Source organism: Siniperca chuatsi, linkage group LG17 (genome assembly GCF_020085105.1).
Source record: "Siniperca chuatsi isolate FFG_IHB_CAS linkage group LG17, ASM2008510v1, whole genome shotgun sequence".
NCBI classification, from domain to species: Eukaryota; Metazoa; Chordata; class Actinopteri; order Centrarchiformes; family Sinipercidae; genus Siniperca; species Siniperca chuatsi.
In genome coordinates, this window is record NC_058058.1 from 10,423,739 (window position 1) to 10,442,222 (window position 18,484).

Sequence of the window (18,484 nt, forward strand, 5' to 3'; positions counted from 1 at the left end):
GTAAATGTATCTTTGCTAGTCGGCTTAGTTGGCCGTTAGTTGGAGTGTTTTCAATTTAATAGTAAGGGGGCAATAGTCTATATTGTATTTAGAAAATGAGGCACAAAAAACAACAATTAAAAAAATCAAAATATTTAGACAATAATCAATAAAGGCAAAACAGAAGTGCTATCCTGAAGTAAGTGTTCACATAGTGCAAGTACAAAAATGTGTATACTTTGCATAACCTGCTGAGTGAAAATAAATTCATTATGTGACCTGCACAGCGTAAAGAAGAAATTGTACTTCAGTAATAATAATTGTAGTAGTAGTATGGTCATTCTGTCATTCAACCAAATAACACCACTGTGAAATATATGTAGTGCAGTGTTGAAATTAGCCTATGCTCATGGAAATGCATTTTTAATAATATTAAATTATCTTCAAAGTAATCTTCTATAGTCTAACCTAAGCTAGTAAGTAATCTGACCTTGTGATTCGTCTACAGTATGTTCCATAGACATCTTATACTTAAACAAACACAGCATTTTTTAAATATATTATGTAATTGTGCTGAAATAAAAAGTAGCACTTTTATTTTTTGATTTTTCCTACCACCCACTGTGGTTCCGATCATATTTGCCCCCCAATTGGCAGGGAATTACTGTAGACAAATTATCAGTAAGCCTCAATGATGGCCACAAGGTGGCAACATAAACTCAATAAACACTGAGTAGAAGGAGGCATGTTTGAACCAGCTCAGCTTGGATTTGTAAAGATATTATAATGCCCACCAAATCACACTCTTTCAAATGATAAAATGTAATTTGACTCTCGAGTCATGTAGCTGCCCTGTGGTCCTCTATATGTGGGTATATGGAATGATCAGACTCCAGGAGGTGCCATACAGTATGTATATTCCATGTTTATTCTACAGTGTGCAATTTATAGTATTTCTGTGCTCTTTGAACATTGTTAAGCTCTGTGTGCAGTGTTTACCCTAAAGATGGGGCCTTTCAATCTGCTGAGCTGAGCTATAACATGTGGGAGGCATCATGTGGGTGTTGGCCCATTGTGCCATCTTCATGATGGCCTTCCTGTCTGCCTTAACTTAGAAGCCATACTGGTGCACCGTTTCATCCAAGTAGAAGGGAATTCACCCAAATGAACAACTGCTCTGACAGGCGGACCCTCATCTGTTATGGCAGAGCTGCCATTGCCAGGCAGTCAGAGAGGCAGGTGGATCAGCAGGCAAACAGGCGGAGGGTAAGGCGCTGCGAGGAGCAAGAGACTGGGCCCTGTACACTCGGGCCCCCCAGCGTATCCAGGCAGGCATGTGTCGACTATATAAGCCAGCAGGGAAACACAGTCAGGCATGTCAGTGGCCCCAGCCGGCACAAGCAGATGTTTTCTGGGTATTGTTGTTCCGCTTCTCTGGTAATTGTTTTCCTTCAGGGCCAGCCAGTGGGACAAGGTGCCAGGTTGTGTTGTGGGAAGGAGTTATGGAGAGATGGAAAGACAGTGTATTATCAATCAATGGCTTTGGAGGCTGTTCTACACAGACTGTCCATCTTTTTTTTTTCCTTGTGCTCCATGTGGCTTGAATTACAGCAATACAAATGGAGAAGCTGGGATTTCACAATAACAAGGACAAAGCCTGTGTTAATCGTGATGCTGAACTGTCATTTCAAAGCTGTAAAGGTATTTAATGTCCAGCTGGGACTGCAGTAGGGTGGTTTAGTGAGTAAAGAAAATACAAGACAGATTTAAGTCCTTTTGTCAGCACTTGCCCTGCTGAAGTGTCTTCCCAAAAGAGGATTTACCTACAGGGAGCAATAATTCATGACTAAAATAATATGATGTAATACCATATATCTGCCTATTATTTTATATCTTATTGTGAATCTAAATATATAAAATATTTTAAAAAAATTAATATGGCGTGGATGGGTTTCTTTGCATCAACTGCTAGTGTACGATTTTGCAGTATCTTTGTATTGTGAAGTCAGTTTACCCTCACAGACACTTAGCAGTTTGTTATGGTACAGAAAACAGCTAACACACTCCAACTGTGTTAGACGCTGAGTGTTATGCTGTGATCCTATGTTGAAAATGCCCTCTTAATTAGCACAGTGAACTTCTGAGACCTTATAATTACTGGGTCAAATGTTCTACAGGCTTTGTTCAGAGCAGACGCAGAAAAGACCCACTAGGGGGCACTTTGAGACTTTGGATCAAAAGCATGAGCAACAGAGCCTCTTTTGTAAAAGTAAACTGTTGTACTATAGTTTGGAGTTTATGCATTGTAAATTTTGTGTACTCCAAACAAAAAGTAATACATTTTTGTACAGATTTACATGCTACCATTCCTCTTTCCCCCTGACAATCCTATGTTCAATCAATGGAACTGTTGATTGCTTTCAGAGGTTTCATTCTAGAGTTTCATGGCTGATTTTATGGGACAGACTTTTCAGCTACTACATGGTTCAATCCATCATTTGAACTTTTCAGTGTTGAACCCAAAAGCTGTTCAGCATCCATTCCCCAGAAGGAGCACCAGCTCAAGAGAGGGATCTTGAGGTTTGGTGAAGCTGCTCTCATCTGTTGTTGTGGCATGCCACACTCCTGGGAAGCTGCAGCCTTCACTAAAAGCCAGTGTCAAGATGTTAAGCTTTTTCCAGACTGACGCAAGATGTAAGTAATTTCAATCCAATCGTGTTTTCATTTTTTTAATATATAAATATATAAATGTAGGTGTTAAGAGCGCTGTTAAGAGCATGTGGGGAAGGCAGACAGAAAAAGCTTCAGCCATGGAATCTGCTGTTCACACGCAGAGCATTGGATGAAGACTGTATTTCATAATCTGCCTTCACTGCCAATAGATGCAAGTGAAAATAGAACCAATGTCACATCTGCCTTTTCACTATTTTTGACGCCATGCAGCATCTATTTGTCTAATCCCGTAGTGAACATCATCCGTGTGAGACAGAGTGTTTAGACCTTGTTGCTCTGTGTGTGTGTGTGTGTGTGTGTGTGTGTGTGTGTGTGTGTGTGTGTGTGTTTGTTTGTTTGGTGTTTGTTGAGCTGTCTGACAAATGAAGAGGCGTCTGAGGACCTGTGGCTACCGGGTCACACAGCAGCCTTGTGAAGTTGTGGTGGTTACCAGCACGTCTCGCTGTACGCTGGCAGGACGAGGCACAACAGTCCAGCCTGATTATGGAGTAGCACCTTTGGCCCCCATATTTCTCACACCCAGGATGAAGGAGTGACAGCATCTGTGGGATAAGCCTGTTTTGGATGAGATGGATTTACACAGGAGAGAGTGGGTAGCATACCTGAACTGAAAAGAAGAAGGATGCAGCAAGGCTTTTGATTTGTACTTTGGAAAATTGAAATTAAATGTTATGTAAGCTGCATTTGTTTTTATTTTTTTTTTTAGAATAGTCCTGATGAGATTAAGGACAATTCGTTTTCTTCCTTGACTTACAAATATTATTCACTTTAAGTATTTGGGTTTACATTTTATTCATTGTATTTGAGTGTTTGTTTGTGCACATGCATGCCTGCTCCTTTCCACTGAATCATACCTGTCAAAATCATACCACCCATGACTCAAACCCCACCCACTGTCGGCATGATTGGCAGCTTTGGCAAAGTTCAAACACCACGCTCCAGATCATCACCAAAATACAGCTGCTGCCGCATGAGAGAATAAACACCTCTGAGTCACAGAACAGGACCTTGAAAAATATTAGTCACACATACTTTTTTGTTATCGTTGTTTATTGGTCAATGGAAAACTCAGAATCCGAATCCCTGTAATCTCCAAGTAGAATACATAATAAAATTGTATCTTAAGCTTGAAGATGAATGAAATAAAAATAGAAAAGGAAAAAGTCTGTGTAATAGATTTCTGATATATAAATAGTAATGATAATGACTGAAATTTTTCTTATTTTAAATGAAACTCCATTCTTATTTTGTTTTTACATTTGCATGCGTATTCAGGACAAAAGCCCAATGTGTTCCAAGAGTAGTGGTGTTGCTAAAACTAGCAAGAGGACAAAAGAACTGCACCTGCTGATATACCATGTGTCAACTGCCCTGTTTGTGTGTGTGTGTGTGTGTGTGTGTGTGTGTGTATGCATGCATGGATTGCATGTGTGTATGTACAAGTGTGCGTGTGTGTGTGCGTGTGTGTGGGTGCCATAGACTGTGGTGGGTGCCGATGAGCAAGCACATGCATACATTTGTGTCAGCCACAGTGTGCGTAGAGGTGGCAATTTTTTTTTTTCTTTTCACGGGTGTGAACTGTAAAAGAATTACAGTCCAATTAGTTCTATTATGGTTTTTAAAGGTCTCAAAAATCCAACCAGAAAAATGTAACACACTAAATGAGTTTAATTTATGATTATAATTTGCTACGATTTGAAACATAACAGAGAAATTATGTATTGAAAACAATAAACTTAGTATCAGGTAAAAATGATCTCAAAACGTCTTTGGAAAATATCTAATTTTTGACCAGGGAGGTTCTCTTTCATTCTATTTTAATGTTTGAACAATTTCTGGCTACATAGTTTTGCTTTGTGCTGGTAAAATAGGTTCCACCAACAATGGACTTCCAAAATTTAATCCTAATTTTACATCGACTTCAATTTTAGTCTTGTTTTGTAGCTCACCAGAAAATCATCATAGCAACTTCACATCAGTGAATCCTCTTAACCATGGCGACTGCATGTGTGTGTAGGCTATGCTACTTCATGTAAAACTGCATGCCCAAGTGTTACTTTGTGTGTGTTGATGTTTCCAAGCTGGGTTGAATCATTAGGAAGTGATTCTCTCTAACAAGGGCTAAGGAGCTGTCAGGAGACATTCACAGGCAGGTTTCGCCATGGAGAGTGTGAGGAGTCTTATCAGGGTCTTAGCTGTTTTGCTGTGCCTGTTTATAAAGAGCCTGCTTTATTTGGAGTGAATGCATTCTAGCAAGGTCTCTACTGTTTCTGTGCGTTGATTAAAAGTGTTTTCACGATTACCCGTAGTGAGTATATTCCAGCCTAACAGGGTTACTTACAGTTTTAATGAAGGGGAATAATCATTACATGTGAAAGGGGTTTGTCGGGGTCTTGTGTTGTCTTTTTCTGTCTGCTTGTTGTGAGTGTGACGGGGGAACTTTGCCTCCATTGGGTTAGGCTTTAATTTCCACTTGTTTGCTGGTTTGTTTGGTTTGCTGATGTTTTTTATTTGGTCAAAAAAGAAGGAGAAATATGTCAGACTATGCTACTCCGTTACCGTTATGTCATTATCAACATTCATAATAACACTTCCCTCCTCTGCAAAACGTCTCCTCTTAAATCTGTACAAAATTTAGCAAACTGTGATGAGAGTCATATATCTTTATTTTTGTCTTCTGCGTGTTTGGGTGTTCTGCATCTCCCTTCCTCTTCTTCAGTTACAGTTGCCCGCTCGCTAATGTGGCTTTTTTGCTCTGCTCTTTTTGTTGGCTGTGGTCAGCTTTTGCATTTGCTGGTGTGAGTGAATTTCTCACAGCTTCTCGTGAATGTGTTTTTTGAAAGTCCTATTCAACATTTGGTGCAACTATAATCGGCACTAAGCCACTACGCTCATGCAGACGTGTCTGTGGATTCACACATTCAGGCCTTCAGAAGTGTTGTGCCATCATTTAAAAAAAAAAAAATTCATTCCAAGTAGCCACTAAAGAAATGTTTTAAGTTGATTAAAGGAATTCTGAGTGGAGGCATTGTCATAGGATTTTACTGACTGATCAAAGAACATTTAATCGGAAAAGCAGCAAGATGGCTTCCCTCACATTTTGGTCCATATTTGGTCAGAATATAGTAGATGCAAGCAATAATTCAATAGTGTTTATTAAAGAGCAATACACATAGTATAGCTCTATGCATAATATTGCTTTGATTTTCCTAATAGTATTCGTAATTTTCCTGAATTAACTTAATTAACTTAAATGTTAAAAATATTATAAATACTCCCAACTAATCATGAAAATAGTTTACAGAGTAAACATTTAACTGTCAATGCAACCCTCTAAACCACAGAGAAAAATATTAAGCTCACTGTAAATTTCACTCTTTATGAATCCCTTTGATACATGTATTGTTAGATTGAATAAAAAGCTTTTACTTTTATTTCATGCACATTTGGTAATAACTGTAGAAGTGGGTTTTGGCACCATTGAGGTTCCCCTTATCAACAACCCGCCAATCATACTCTCACTTCTCTCTTTTTTTAAATAAAGAACAGCCTGACTTAAATTTAAAAACCAGTTCAGGCCTCAGCTTCAACTATTTGTGTATGCTCAAGAATGTGTACGGTTCTGCCCCTGGGCACATTATCTACTTCTGTTATCAAATCAAACAATTAGATCTCCAGCCCTGTAGCAGAAAATTACATTTCGACACAATGGTGCATCTTTGATTAATATAGTGTAACACCTGACTCCGTGTTCTATCATTCTCAGATGGGGCCAATAGATAATAAATGGATGACTTGTGAAGCTATAATGAAGTGACTGTCTTGTTATCGACAGGGGACCCTGCAATGCTTTAGTGCAAAGTAGAGCTTCCAACGGAGGCCCTCCGGTGCACAGATTATTACACTGGCCGTTAAAATGAGCTAATGTTCTGCTGCCAGTGCTCCTCTCCAAAGGGACAGAAGCTGAATTCCCCTCTCACAGCTGCAAAACAGAGGTGTAAATTAAAGCCAAATAAAGTTTTAAAAAAACACACAACTCGAATCCAAGGGATTTCCTCTGTTTCTGGTGGAAACTGATGTGGGTGCAAGGTTTTTCTTTTTGTGTTATGTATGACAGATGATGCTTGTGCGGCTTTTGTTGTGAGCTGTGTATTTGTATTGTGAACATGTGTAACAATTTCTAAAACACAACATTTCCACTTCAAAAAGTAACTGAGTTAAATATTTTATTTTCTTGTTTTGGTATTTCTTTTAGCGAGTGTATTTTTTTTTTACTGTTTTCTGTTGACAATTTTATTCTGAAATTGGTCTTGTATTATGGAAGGCATGGTACAAAGAGTGTATGTGTGTGATTGTGACCGGGCTGTATATGTACAGGTGAGCAGTCCCAATGAGCAACCTGTATACGATTTGTTGCTGTTGTTTATTTTTCCAGTCCTAAGGTGCCACCACTTCCCCCAGGTACTTATTAGCAAGACAGGGGATGACTGATTTGACAGGAGTGTGACAGGTGTAAATTTCACACACATAATTCAACTCCACGCATTAATCGAATTAGTTTTGAACATGCTCTCCTCTATCGCTCTCTGCCAGCAGAACTAAGTCAAAGAAGCTTTGAATTAATATTTAATAAAGCAAATGATTTTCTCTTCAACCAAATATTTTCATTTTTGAATTTATTTTGTGCCTCAACACAGGCACACCTTCCAAAATTTCCGTGTATTCACAATATCAAATTTTTAATAATATGCTCTCACAACATGAAAATATAAATTGCAAAAATAGTGAAAATGAATTTTACAAAAGTAGAAGAGACAATGTGGTTGTTAAAGGGTATAAAAAGCACTTCACAAACATCAAGGCATCTTTGGGGGTGGGGAGTTGGGGGTTAGGGGGATAACTGAAAAAATATTCCACTTTGAGAATGTGCAAGATCTCATGCAGTTGCCTCTCTCTCACTCTCTATCCCTCCTCTCTGTTGGCGCTAAATCACACGTTAGTACAGCCAGTGGATGTGTTGACAGTTTTACAAACAGAAATGTAAAACGCCATACTCAAGGGGGTCTAAGAGATAAGGGGGGAACTGAACAGGGCAGGAAACAGAACAAGCATGGCCCAGAGAAGCAGAGAATGATATGTTAAAATACATCAGGTGAGTTATTTTCATTACGTAGGGTATGCAACACTTTAAGCTGTAGCAATCAGTGGCGTCTGCATATGAAGAGGAAGCAATGCTGCTCTATACTGCTGGGGTTTCTTATAGCTTGTTGCGTGTGCAGAGCAGATGTAAAGTAAGAGGTGTAAGAATACAGTAGAAGCATGGTTAACATATTGATAGATGATCCCTTTGCATTGTACAACGATAGTTCTCCATTAAAGCGTATGAACTGCTGAATCAAATCCGTAGCTACACAACAACACAACTGTCAACTGACTTTGCATGTTTCCATTACCTGCAAAATGAAACTTTTGCTGTAGTGATTCCCTGCTGTCTTGAGCTCTCTTTGAATGACTATGGCCTGCAGATGTGAGAGACATTCCCAATGGATTGTCTTAGCCTGCTGAGCATGGAGCAAGGAGGTTTGGGGACGTATAGACACAGCCAGGAGTGCCCTTAGGGGAGGGTGGGGAGGACTGAATGATTCAGGGGGCCCAAAGCTGGACAAGGACTCATCGCAACATGCCATGGATTACAGTTGTCTAGCAGCATTCCTGGATCTGACATATACAGACTTATACTGTACAAGCATGTCTGATATATTTTAATTTTTTTCTGAAGGATAACTACCCAGGACATCATGTGTTTCTGGCCCATCAGGATGATGAAGATAGACGGGGGGGTTGGGGGTATGGGGGTGTGGAGGGGGACTCAGCCTTGGTACATGGGGCGAACTCTCTACCAGGTGACTACTAGGCTACTGGGGCGCCTCAGGATGCAACTTTAAGCGTCCTTTAAGGCACCGCAAATTTTCCATTTATGTTTAATTGAAGTTTATTATTTTCTGCAGTGCTCCTGCATCTCTTTGTTCCCTGGTCTATGACCAATCCATGCAGCAAAGAATTGTTATCACAGCTGGACATTGCTTCCCTCTCATTTTGTCTTCAGTGATGTGATTTAACAGGTCAAACAAAGCACTTGTGGTCCCCTCAATAACAATCTTCAATACACTGTGATTTGCTAATGGAGGAGAGGCAGGTGAGAGGACGGGAAGATTCAGGTTTGTTTTCATTAAAGATAAAAGAATACCAGTGACTGACTACGGACCCCAAATTTTGACCGTCACACTATGGATGCATTTTGTGTGTGTGTGTTTATATTTTGTGTGTATCTACATGTGAGGGAGTTTGCTTGTGGCTAAATGCAAGGCTTTTTATCAGATGGAGTGAGGTTGGCCTGAAGACAACGATTGGCCCCAACTGTTCCTGGTGCTGGTAGGACACAGGCCTTGCCTCTCTGAAAAGGCATCATTAGAAAGTGACAAAACTGCCAGGGGCAAAACTAGCTCTGCACAATGATCAATTCGGCAGACAGGATTGAATTATAGGGGGAGGGCGGGCTTTAAAGAAGGGGAACTGGAAGGAGTTGGTATAATACAAGACCCCCTACTGCTTTAATTACTGATGTGTGCGTCTCCCAATTAACAGCGCACCTATGGTCCACTGGCCACTCCGGGCCTGCACAAAGCTGGAGAGGAGAAAGAACATTCTGCGGAGAAGCAGAGAGAGAGAAACGCAGAGACGCACAAACCGGGGTGCTCATTAGCGAATGGTAATCAGCGGTCGAGAGGTTGGGCACTCACCTCACAAAACGCCACATGTCAATTTGTCCCCTTCCATTCATGTGCCCTCTCTCATTTTACCCCGCTCCCTCATGTTCCCTTGTTGAGGAGAATTGGATGGAGCGCCATGGGGGGAAACACTCGAAGGGAAACGTAAACACAGGCCTGGAGTAGGGACTCCTGCTTCGTCAACAAGGGGGACCACACTCCTCAGCTGTGGCCCCTTGGCTTCTTCTCGTCAGTCTCCGTCCTCACACACTCATAAGATGTCAGTCTCAGCCCTGTACAGTTCAGTTCTATCACATGCTTTTATCTATTTCAACTTTGTATCCCATGCATATTACATTTACATGGCTCTTTACATTTACATACAGTTGTGACATGATCCTTGAATACCTCCCTGGTATTATTTTCAGACTATAAAATGTGGTATACGCTATGATACAAGGTAATGTACAGTATATAAATAAAACTCTCACTGCATTAGCAGTTGTGCCCTTAAACTTTCACAGTGTGACACCTATCTGCTTTTTCATCGTAGTAGTAATTAGATCTAGAACTTTAACTCTTTTCTTACCATTCAAAAACCATATTCATACATACCTCACTTAAATCAACATTTTGACATTTGGGAAATACACTTCTTGCATAGAGTTAGATGAGTAGATGGATACATATTCATATTTAACTGACAAATATGGGAGTGGTACAGATCTTCTCATCTAACTCTCGGCAAGAAAGTGATTGTATGTATTTCTCAAAATGTCAAACTCTTCCTATAAGTTGCTATCACATAAAGAATGTCTTTTAGTGAGGGTTCACCTACGCTCAGATACAAAAACACCTACATTTTGTAGTGTAAATGTCACAGTAGTTGATATGTGACAGGCACAAGTGAAAATATCTAGATTTGATCCTTTTCAGATTTTTGAGTGGCTCTTGGCTGATCTGCTGCAGATGGAGATGTAATGTTATCTGGGACAGCAAGGTTAGCTTTGGTATCATGTATGGGCATGCCCTCCAGCTGTGCAGGTGTGTGTAACACCAACCCTGTATTCCTTAGCCCTCACAATGTGACAAAACACTGCACCCAGCACGGTCCGCTGGGCAGCAGCAGAATATCTCATGCACCAAACTCAATTTCATCTGAACTGAAATTGGGGAGGGCCAGCTCATGCTCTCACATTCAAAATTTAAATCAGATCTCCTCTCAGTCGAGTGGAATCAATGCAACCCTCCATCTTACTTTGAAATGAGATCTAGTCGTCCTCATGGATTATAGGTGGCTCATCACAGGATGACAGCGCTAGTAGATATCTCTAGAGATCCATTTCCATCCAATCCTTCTGATCTCCATCTATCTACCAGTCTTCCACTCAATCTCTCTGTCCCTGTATCCATCCCTTGCTCTGTTCCTCTGTATTTGGATGAGATCTAAGAATGAAGTAAGATAATCCATATTTTAATCAGATGTATCATTTCAAATGAAACCTCAAAGCCTGTGCACACATTCTCAACAAGACATTCATTTTGTTAAACAAATAATGGGAAACAATGGTTTCCCTGGTGGTACAGTAACACACTTATCCCTCACTATATTGCTGCATCTAGTGCATCAAAACAGTCAAGACATGCTGGATAAATATCTTAAAAATGTGATACTTCTGATAAATATCCCTAAAAAAGAAGTCCCATAAATAAAAGTGGAGCATGGCTTTGATGTGTTTAGCTATTCCACATCTTTTGCACCTCCATTTTCTCATCATGGCAGCTTCAACAAGGTTTAATTGGAATGGAAATAGAAGTGGTAAAAGATGACAGGAACTTCTCAAGCCTGGCTATTTAGACCCTTTATTACTGTATACTGTACTTCAACCAATTATCGCCAATCTACTACTCTGCCACCCCCTACCAACCTCCTCCCTCAAGATTTAACCAAGCTTCATGCAGCTGCAAAGAGACTGCTACGGGTCGATAAATACAACTTGTAATCCAGTGTGGTGCAAATTGAGTTTCTATTAGAGAATAATAGTTTGAAGAGCTTATTTGAGATTTCAGGCCCCCTACCTATACTGGCCCAGCAACTGCACACCATCAAACATCCTCAAATAAGACAGCAGACTGTCCTTTAATCCTAGTTTCATGGTACCTTCATCCACTCAATTAAGCTTGTACTAATTTCCTATAATTTGTATCTATAAAACTCTGTATTTAATAGGAAATTATGTCATCTCTTGCACAGAGAGCCACCTCAGTCTTTGTTTGTGACAGCGTTTCTGTGTGTACTTTATTTGCACATAGCCAGGAAATGTCACCTTGCAAAGAAAATTCACAGCTCAAGCTGTGTGTGTTTGCCACATAACAGAAAATGACTGGACCTCCAAAGAAGCAGATAAAAAGATGAGAAGTTACATCTGCATAAACAGATTACTCTTTTACATTAAAACAAATACATTGTCAGACATTTGAAGCATGTGTGCGTGAAGTTAGACATGAGTGCAATAACCTTTCCCAGAGGTGAAAAAAAGGTAACATTGCAGCAAAATCTTGAAAACTGTATTAGTGCAGTACTGTTACACTTCCTGCAAGAATCCATCCCTGGCACACTCATTTGGCATGGCCTTCCCATGGACCAGCTTGTTGTCTGGGCCATTGTTAGCCCAGGAGGCTGGCCTGAGCCCTGAGGGCTTGGTCAGCGTTTAGGGTGTTTTGCAGGGTGGGGTGGAGAGGGAGGGATGGGTGAGGGGGAGGCTATAGAGATGGGTGCAGGCCAAGGCTGGGCAGGGCTCAATGCCAGGGTCTCAGTGGGACACCCTCCTTTCTGGGAGCCTGCTCAGCCCCCTCCTGGGGCCCCAGCAGGGTGCAGGGATACATGGTCAGTGCAAGACAGGTCCATCTGCCCCACTACCTCTGTCCCGCTCATGCCAGCACCCTCCTATCACCTGCTCCATCGGCACCTTATGGAAATGACCTACTGCTGCCTGACCTAGCTGACACGCATGGCTCACCTTCAGCATATGCCACCATTGCTTCTGTGTCTTCTGTGCAAGGGTTTATGAATGGTCTTCTGTATTTTAGCAGTTAAAGTATTTACTATAAGACAACAGAAATTAAAATGGTGAAGTGAGGGGAGAGCAAAATACATCCAATTCACATCAGCTTTGAGTACAATATAAACATTTCTGTCAGTTGCTTCCCTCACAGCACAGTAAGACATACATTTCTTCTCACATTAGCAGTGTTTTATAATTTTGTAGTTCATCAGTAAAGATAGCAGTAAGTGAGTTTATGGGACAATGCATGTATAGAGAAAAGTGTGTCTCACATGGTTGAGTGTCAGAGAGGAGGGGTTTCCTTAATTACTCTTCTTTAAAAGTGTTGTTTGGAGATGCAGGGTGGAGTGTTGGACATCACAGTACCATACAGAGAAGGGTTGTACATGTGACTACTGTGCTATTTCACTGTGAACCTACTGAAAATTTCAGCAAAAAAACACCAATCTCACAAGCAAAAGAAAATGTGGTGTTGAATTCTAAAAATAAGACGTCCTGTATTTGAAAAGCTAACACCTTCTTCAAAAAAGCACTGGTGTGAAAAAGAGCACTGTACTTTTGACGAATGAAAAAGTTGTCAGACATAAGCAGCAATGTTTTTGAGGATGGAAACACAGCCTTTGTCTTTTTTAAATACTGCGTTTAAAATTTAAGGCAGAAACAGTTTTTCCAAAAGAGATATAAAATTGTAAAGTTTAATAATTGTTCAGCTATAATTATTATGCTTCTCTTGAGGTTATAATGACATAAATAATATGAAGAAATGTTGGGGTACCTGTTAAAACCACTTGCATTTGGAGCCAAATGTGTTGTACATTTATCAAGCTAACATCTATGTGTATTTCCCTTTTTGGGCAGTGTGGTGAACAGACAAGGTTTTGTGACAATAATAATGATTTCTCTTTCTAGTTTGGGGTGTTAAACGAAGCTGGGCTGAAAAGGAGAACTTCTGTGTCACTTTTTCCACAGTGCAAATAAAGAAACGTTGGTAGTGTTTTATTTTTATTGGCTACCATTAAACAGTTACTAAAGATGATTTACTTTATTGAACTTTTGCATTACTTGGTCTTTTCTATTCCTGTGTAAGTGTCTCTGAAGCCAAAGTTTAACTGTACTATGAAAATTTCCTGTGGCCTTTTGTTTTTCTTGCATTATTTAAGGTATTTAAACCTGCAACAAGCTTAGCTGACTCAGTCAAAACTACAAAACATTAAAGAAAAAAAATATCTTAAACACACAGGCTTAGCATGTACAGGCTTCTAATCAACATGTTATTAATGATGCTTCATGTTTCAGCTACTGTATGTCCGTCCTGTCTGTCCTCAGAATCAGCAACTGTCAGTACTTTCTCTGCACAGAGTATATGTAAGGATAACATGCAGCCTCACTGTCATTACTGGACGTTGTGTCCCTTTTTTCCATATAGCCTATTTTTGCCACGGATACGTCAGGCTCCACACTCACCCAGTCTACATCGATGACATCCTGATCTACTCCCGGAGCCTGGCTGAACATCACCATCACGTGGCAGAGGTCTTGCAATGCCTGAGAGAGTTCCAGCTCTTCCTCAAAGCAGAAAAATGCACCTTCCACCAACCGTCAGTACAGTTTTTGGGATATCACATCAGTAACCATGACATTCAGATGGATGAGGGGAAGGTGGACGCCATCCGGAACTGGCCCACACCAACCACTATCAAAGAACTCCAGAGATTCCTTGGTTTCTCCAACTTCTATCGACGCTTCATACAAAATTACAGTACCATCGTTCATCCATTAACCAGCCTACTCCGCAATAAGACCAAATCTCTGTCCTGGTCGCATGCCACCAACAAGGCCTTCAACAAGCTGAAAAAAGCCTTCACTAGCGCACCGCTCCTGGCTCATCCCGATCCTTTGTGGTAGAAGTGGACGCTTCCACCACAGGAGTGGGAGCGTGGTGTCATCACAACAGCAGGGCATCCCAACCAAACTCCACCCATGCGCCTTCTTCTCACCGAAACTTAGCCCAGCGGAGAGAAATTATGACATCAGAAACCGCAAACTCCTTGCCATCAAACTAGCCCTAGAAGAGTGGAGGCATTGGCTGGAGGGTGCCAAACATCCGTTCACCGTACTCACCGACCACAAGAATTAGGAATACCTACGAGATGCCAAAAGATTAAACCCCCGTCAGGCTCGCTGGGCCCTCTTTTTCACACGCTTTGACTTCAAAATCTCCATTCGCCCTGGTTCCCGGAACGTTAAGGCAGATGCATTGTCCCGGTTGTATGCTCCAGAAGACTCCAACAAAGAACCCGAACCCATCCTTCCAAATCAGTTATTCGTGAACCCCATTCAGTGGTCCGAGACGTCCATACCAATGCCTCCACTCATACTCCGCCTGGCTGCCCCCCAGGACTACAATATATCCCTCAAAGACAACACACCCCACTAATCCACGCATCCCACACTTCTCTGGGCACCGGTCATCCAGGGGCCAATGAAACCCTCTCGCTGCTACGAGAACGCTTCTGGTGGCCAAATATGGCAAGTGATGTGAGGAGGTATGTGTGAGGATGTCAGGAATGCAAAATGTCGAAGAGTCCACGATACCTTCCATCTGGCAAGCTATGCCCGCTGCCTGTTCCCAACCGACCCTGGTCACACCTAGGAGTGGATTTCATCACCGACCTACCCCCCTCCAACAATAACACCTGCATCATGGTAATCGTGGATAGGTTCTCCAAGGCATGCCGACTAATCCCCCTCAGAGGACTACCCACAGCTCTGGAGACCGCGGAACTGATGTTTAATCACATCTTCCGACACTACGGCATCCCAAAAGACATCGTTTCCAATCGAGGACCCCAGTTTTGCTTTCCTTACTCCTGGGATTGGAAAGCATTCTTCTCCCTCCTAGGTGTGTCCGTCAGCCTGTCTTCCGGTTATCATCCACAGACGAATGGGCAGACGGAGAGAAAAATCCAAGACATCGGACACTTCCTCCATACCTTCTGCCATAACCACCAGGACTCTTGGAACCAGTTCCTGGGTTGGGCCGAGTACGCCCAGAACTCACTCCGCCAACCTGCCACCGGACTCATTCCCTTCCAATGCGTGCTCGGCTAACAACCCCCTCTCTTCCAGTGGTTGGGAGAACTGTCAGAGGTCCCGGCAGTCGACTACTGGTTCCGAGAGAACGAGAGGGTCTGGGATGCAGCCCATCACCAGCTGCAAAGAGCACTCTGCAGACGCAGGCTGACAGCCGACAGAGACGATCCGCTGCTCCTGAATACCAACCCGGTCAGAAGGTCTGGCTGTTGACCCGAAACATCAAGATGCGCCTGCCCTGCAGAAAACTCAGTCCCAGGTTCATTGGTCCCTTCACCATCACCCAGGGGGGGTACTGTCACGGATACGTCAGGCTCCACACTCACACAGGCACAGCGCACTCCCTCACCTGAGTTCTAATCACACACCTGTTCCCAATCACACACCTGAGACTGATCAGCACCACCTCACCACCAGTATAAAGACTCCCCACTCACCTCAGTCAGTGTCCGGGCTCGTTTATACAAGGACTCAGTTTCCTGCCAAACTAGACAACGTTGGACTCCCATCTGTACCTGTGTCTTATTCTTCTCCCGTGCTCCTGTCTCCAAGACCCGTGTCACCTGCACTCTCGAGTGTGAGAATCCAGCTACAGAACACCCATTCCAACCTCACAAAGGACGGTATCAGCACTCCTGTGCACCTAACCCTTTCATCCACTGTTTGCCTCATTGCTGTGTTGAGAAATAAACATCTCTTTCTCCACCTTGGTGTCTCCAGCCTGTCTGTCCATAACAATTTTTTGTTGGTTTTGGATTATTTCAAGTGAAGAAATATGTTGTTTTATTTTATTTTCTGCTCAATTAATTTGCTATGCCCAGTTATGTAAACTTTTAACTGAGGTGAAGGCTACAGCCCCCTGAGCACCTCCCTTTCCACACTAATGTGCACCCATACTCTAGCTCAAATATTTTTTCCTCTGCCCTTGTTGTCATACACTGTAGATTATAAAATAAACATCTCCTGCTGATATTTAGACATTTTTCTAATCATGAACTGAAATGTTTCACACTCCTTCAGTGGGAATGAAGAGATTCGATCTTTATATTCAGAGAACTCATTTAAAGCTCAAACAAAATGAGGTAGTGCCTCTACAAATTGAGCAGGCCGCACAGTCTATTGTACTGTGGTGGCTGCTACCATGCTGAATGTGGTGAATGGGAAGCAGTCGTGCCCTCTGTGTAGCCCCAGCTGTCTTTGACTGATAGGATGGAGGAGGGGGAACAGTGAGGTGTAAGGAAGTTCAGGAGGCCTGTAGATTTACAACAGAACTGAACAGACTGTCGTGTTAGTCATCCTAACTAACCAACCAACCAGCCAAGCAGTGGGCTGCAGCGTTAACACCCAGCTCCGCGCCTCAGAGCAAGCTAATTAATGCAGCCAAATGAGATCAGCGGTAGAGGCCTAGGCCAGGGCCATATTGCTAAATAGCTTCCTTCAGTAAGGGTCTGTGTGGTATAATTACCACCAGGCCACCCCACAATGCCGTCTTTATGTCCCACTGAAAGTGATTTCATGTTCCTCATTCCCCCATTAGCAGCATGTTTTTCAAATGTGATGAGAGAAGTCTGTCAATGGTTATTGTGTGTTTGAGTGCCAGTTTGCTTTGAATATAATGGGCAGCTTGGTGAATGTATTGAAGTGGGCACATGTTCATTCGATGCAATGAATCTGAGGCTGCAGCCCACCAACATAAAGACTGATAGACATTAAATGAGTAAAACCTGTAGTGGTGATAATGATAACCTATGTTTTGCTTTAAGAGTGGGGAACAAAATGTCAGCATGTTATAGAGACCTACAGGTAAATAAAAGAAGGAATGATAACACTTGTTCCTATAATAAATGAATGAACGTGCTGCTAGAAAAACGCTCTCATGTGACAGTGTTGCATGTTTGACAGACTAAGCCGCTGATCGCAGGGGCTGAAATAATACAAGACAAGTCATTACAATAGCACGATCAGTCCATAAACCTAAGTGTGCAAAAAGAGCATCAGTCAGTCTATAGATCATCCAAAATTGTGTCTAACCAGCAAAACTAATGATGAATTTGTAAAGGATAATGTGTAGCATTTTAGCAAAGTGAAGTTTAATGATACTAAACCTAAAGGAAGAAACAAAGGTAGTAGGATTAGTTCATTTTATTTATTCATTCAGTCATTCATTCATTTACTCATTTATTTATTTCTATCATGTAATGTAATAGAACAAACATTGCTCTGGCTCATTTTACCTCACTGGACTAATTTAAGCTTTAATACAGAAGAAAGCCATCAGTCACACTCCATTGAAGGTGTTTATGGCATATGTTTATTTCTTCTACAAGGAGAACTTCTTTTTCTGTCTTAACAGTTTTAGTTATGTCATTTAGTGTTTCTGATAATAATTTAGATAATAATGCTATGAAGAAAATCAAGTAAAGGTAAAGTGGTAGGATACGCAGGGGATCAAGAATAAATAAATTGCCTGGCTTGTTGTTGTGTCTCCCTTTTTTCTCATCCATATGCTGTGGCTGTCCTGCATCATAATCCCTCAATTCAAGACAGCATGAATATAGACACCAACAACCATTTGGTGTGTAATGTAGCAGAAGCATCTAGCTGGCTGCCACTATAGTGCCACCCTGACACTGTCAAAGGTGCCACGTTTAGCCCCAGGCACTACTCCTCAATCACAGCCTGGTTCACAGGGGCCAGCACACCAGCAGGGCCCACTAATGCTTTACAAAACCACACCACCGCCGCTCCTCTGTTCCCCCTCCTCTCCTTGTCGGAACAGGCAAATCCAGCGTCTCCCTCACCCCCAGGTCCTTGTGGATGGAGCTCATCCCCCAGCACTAAGGGAGA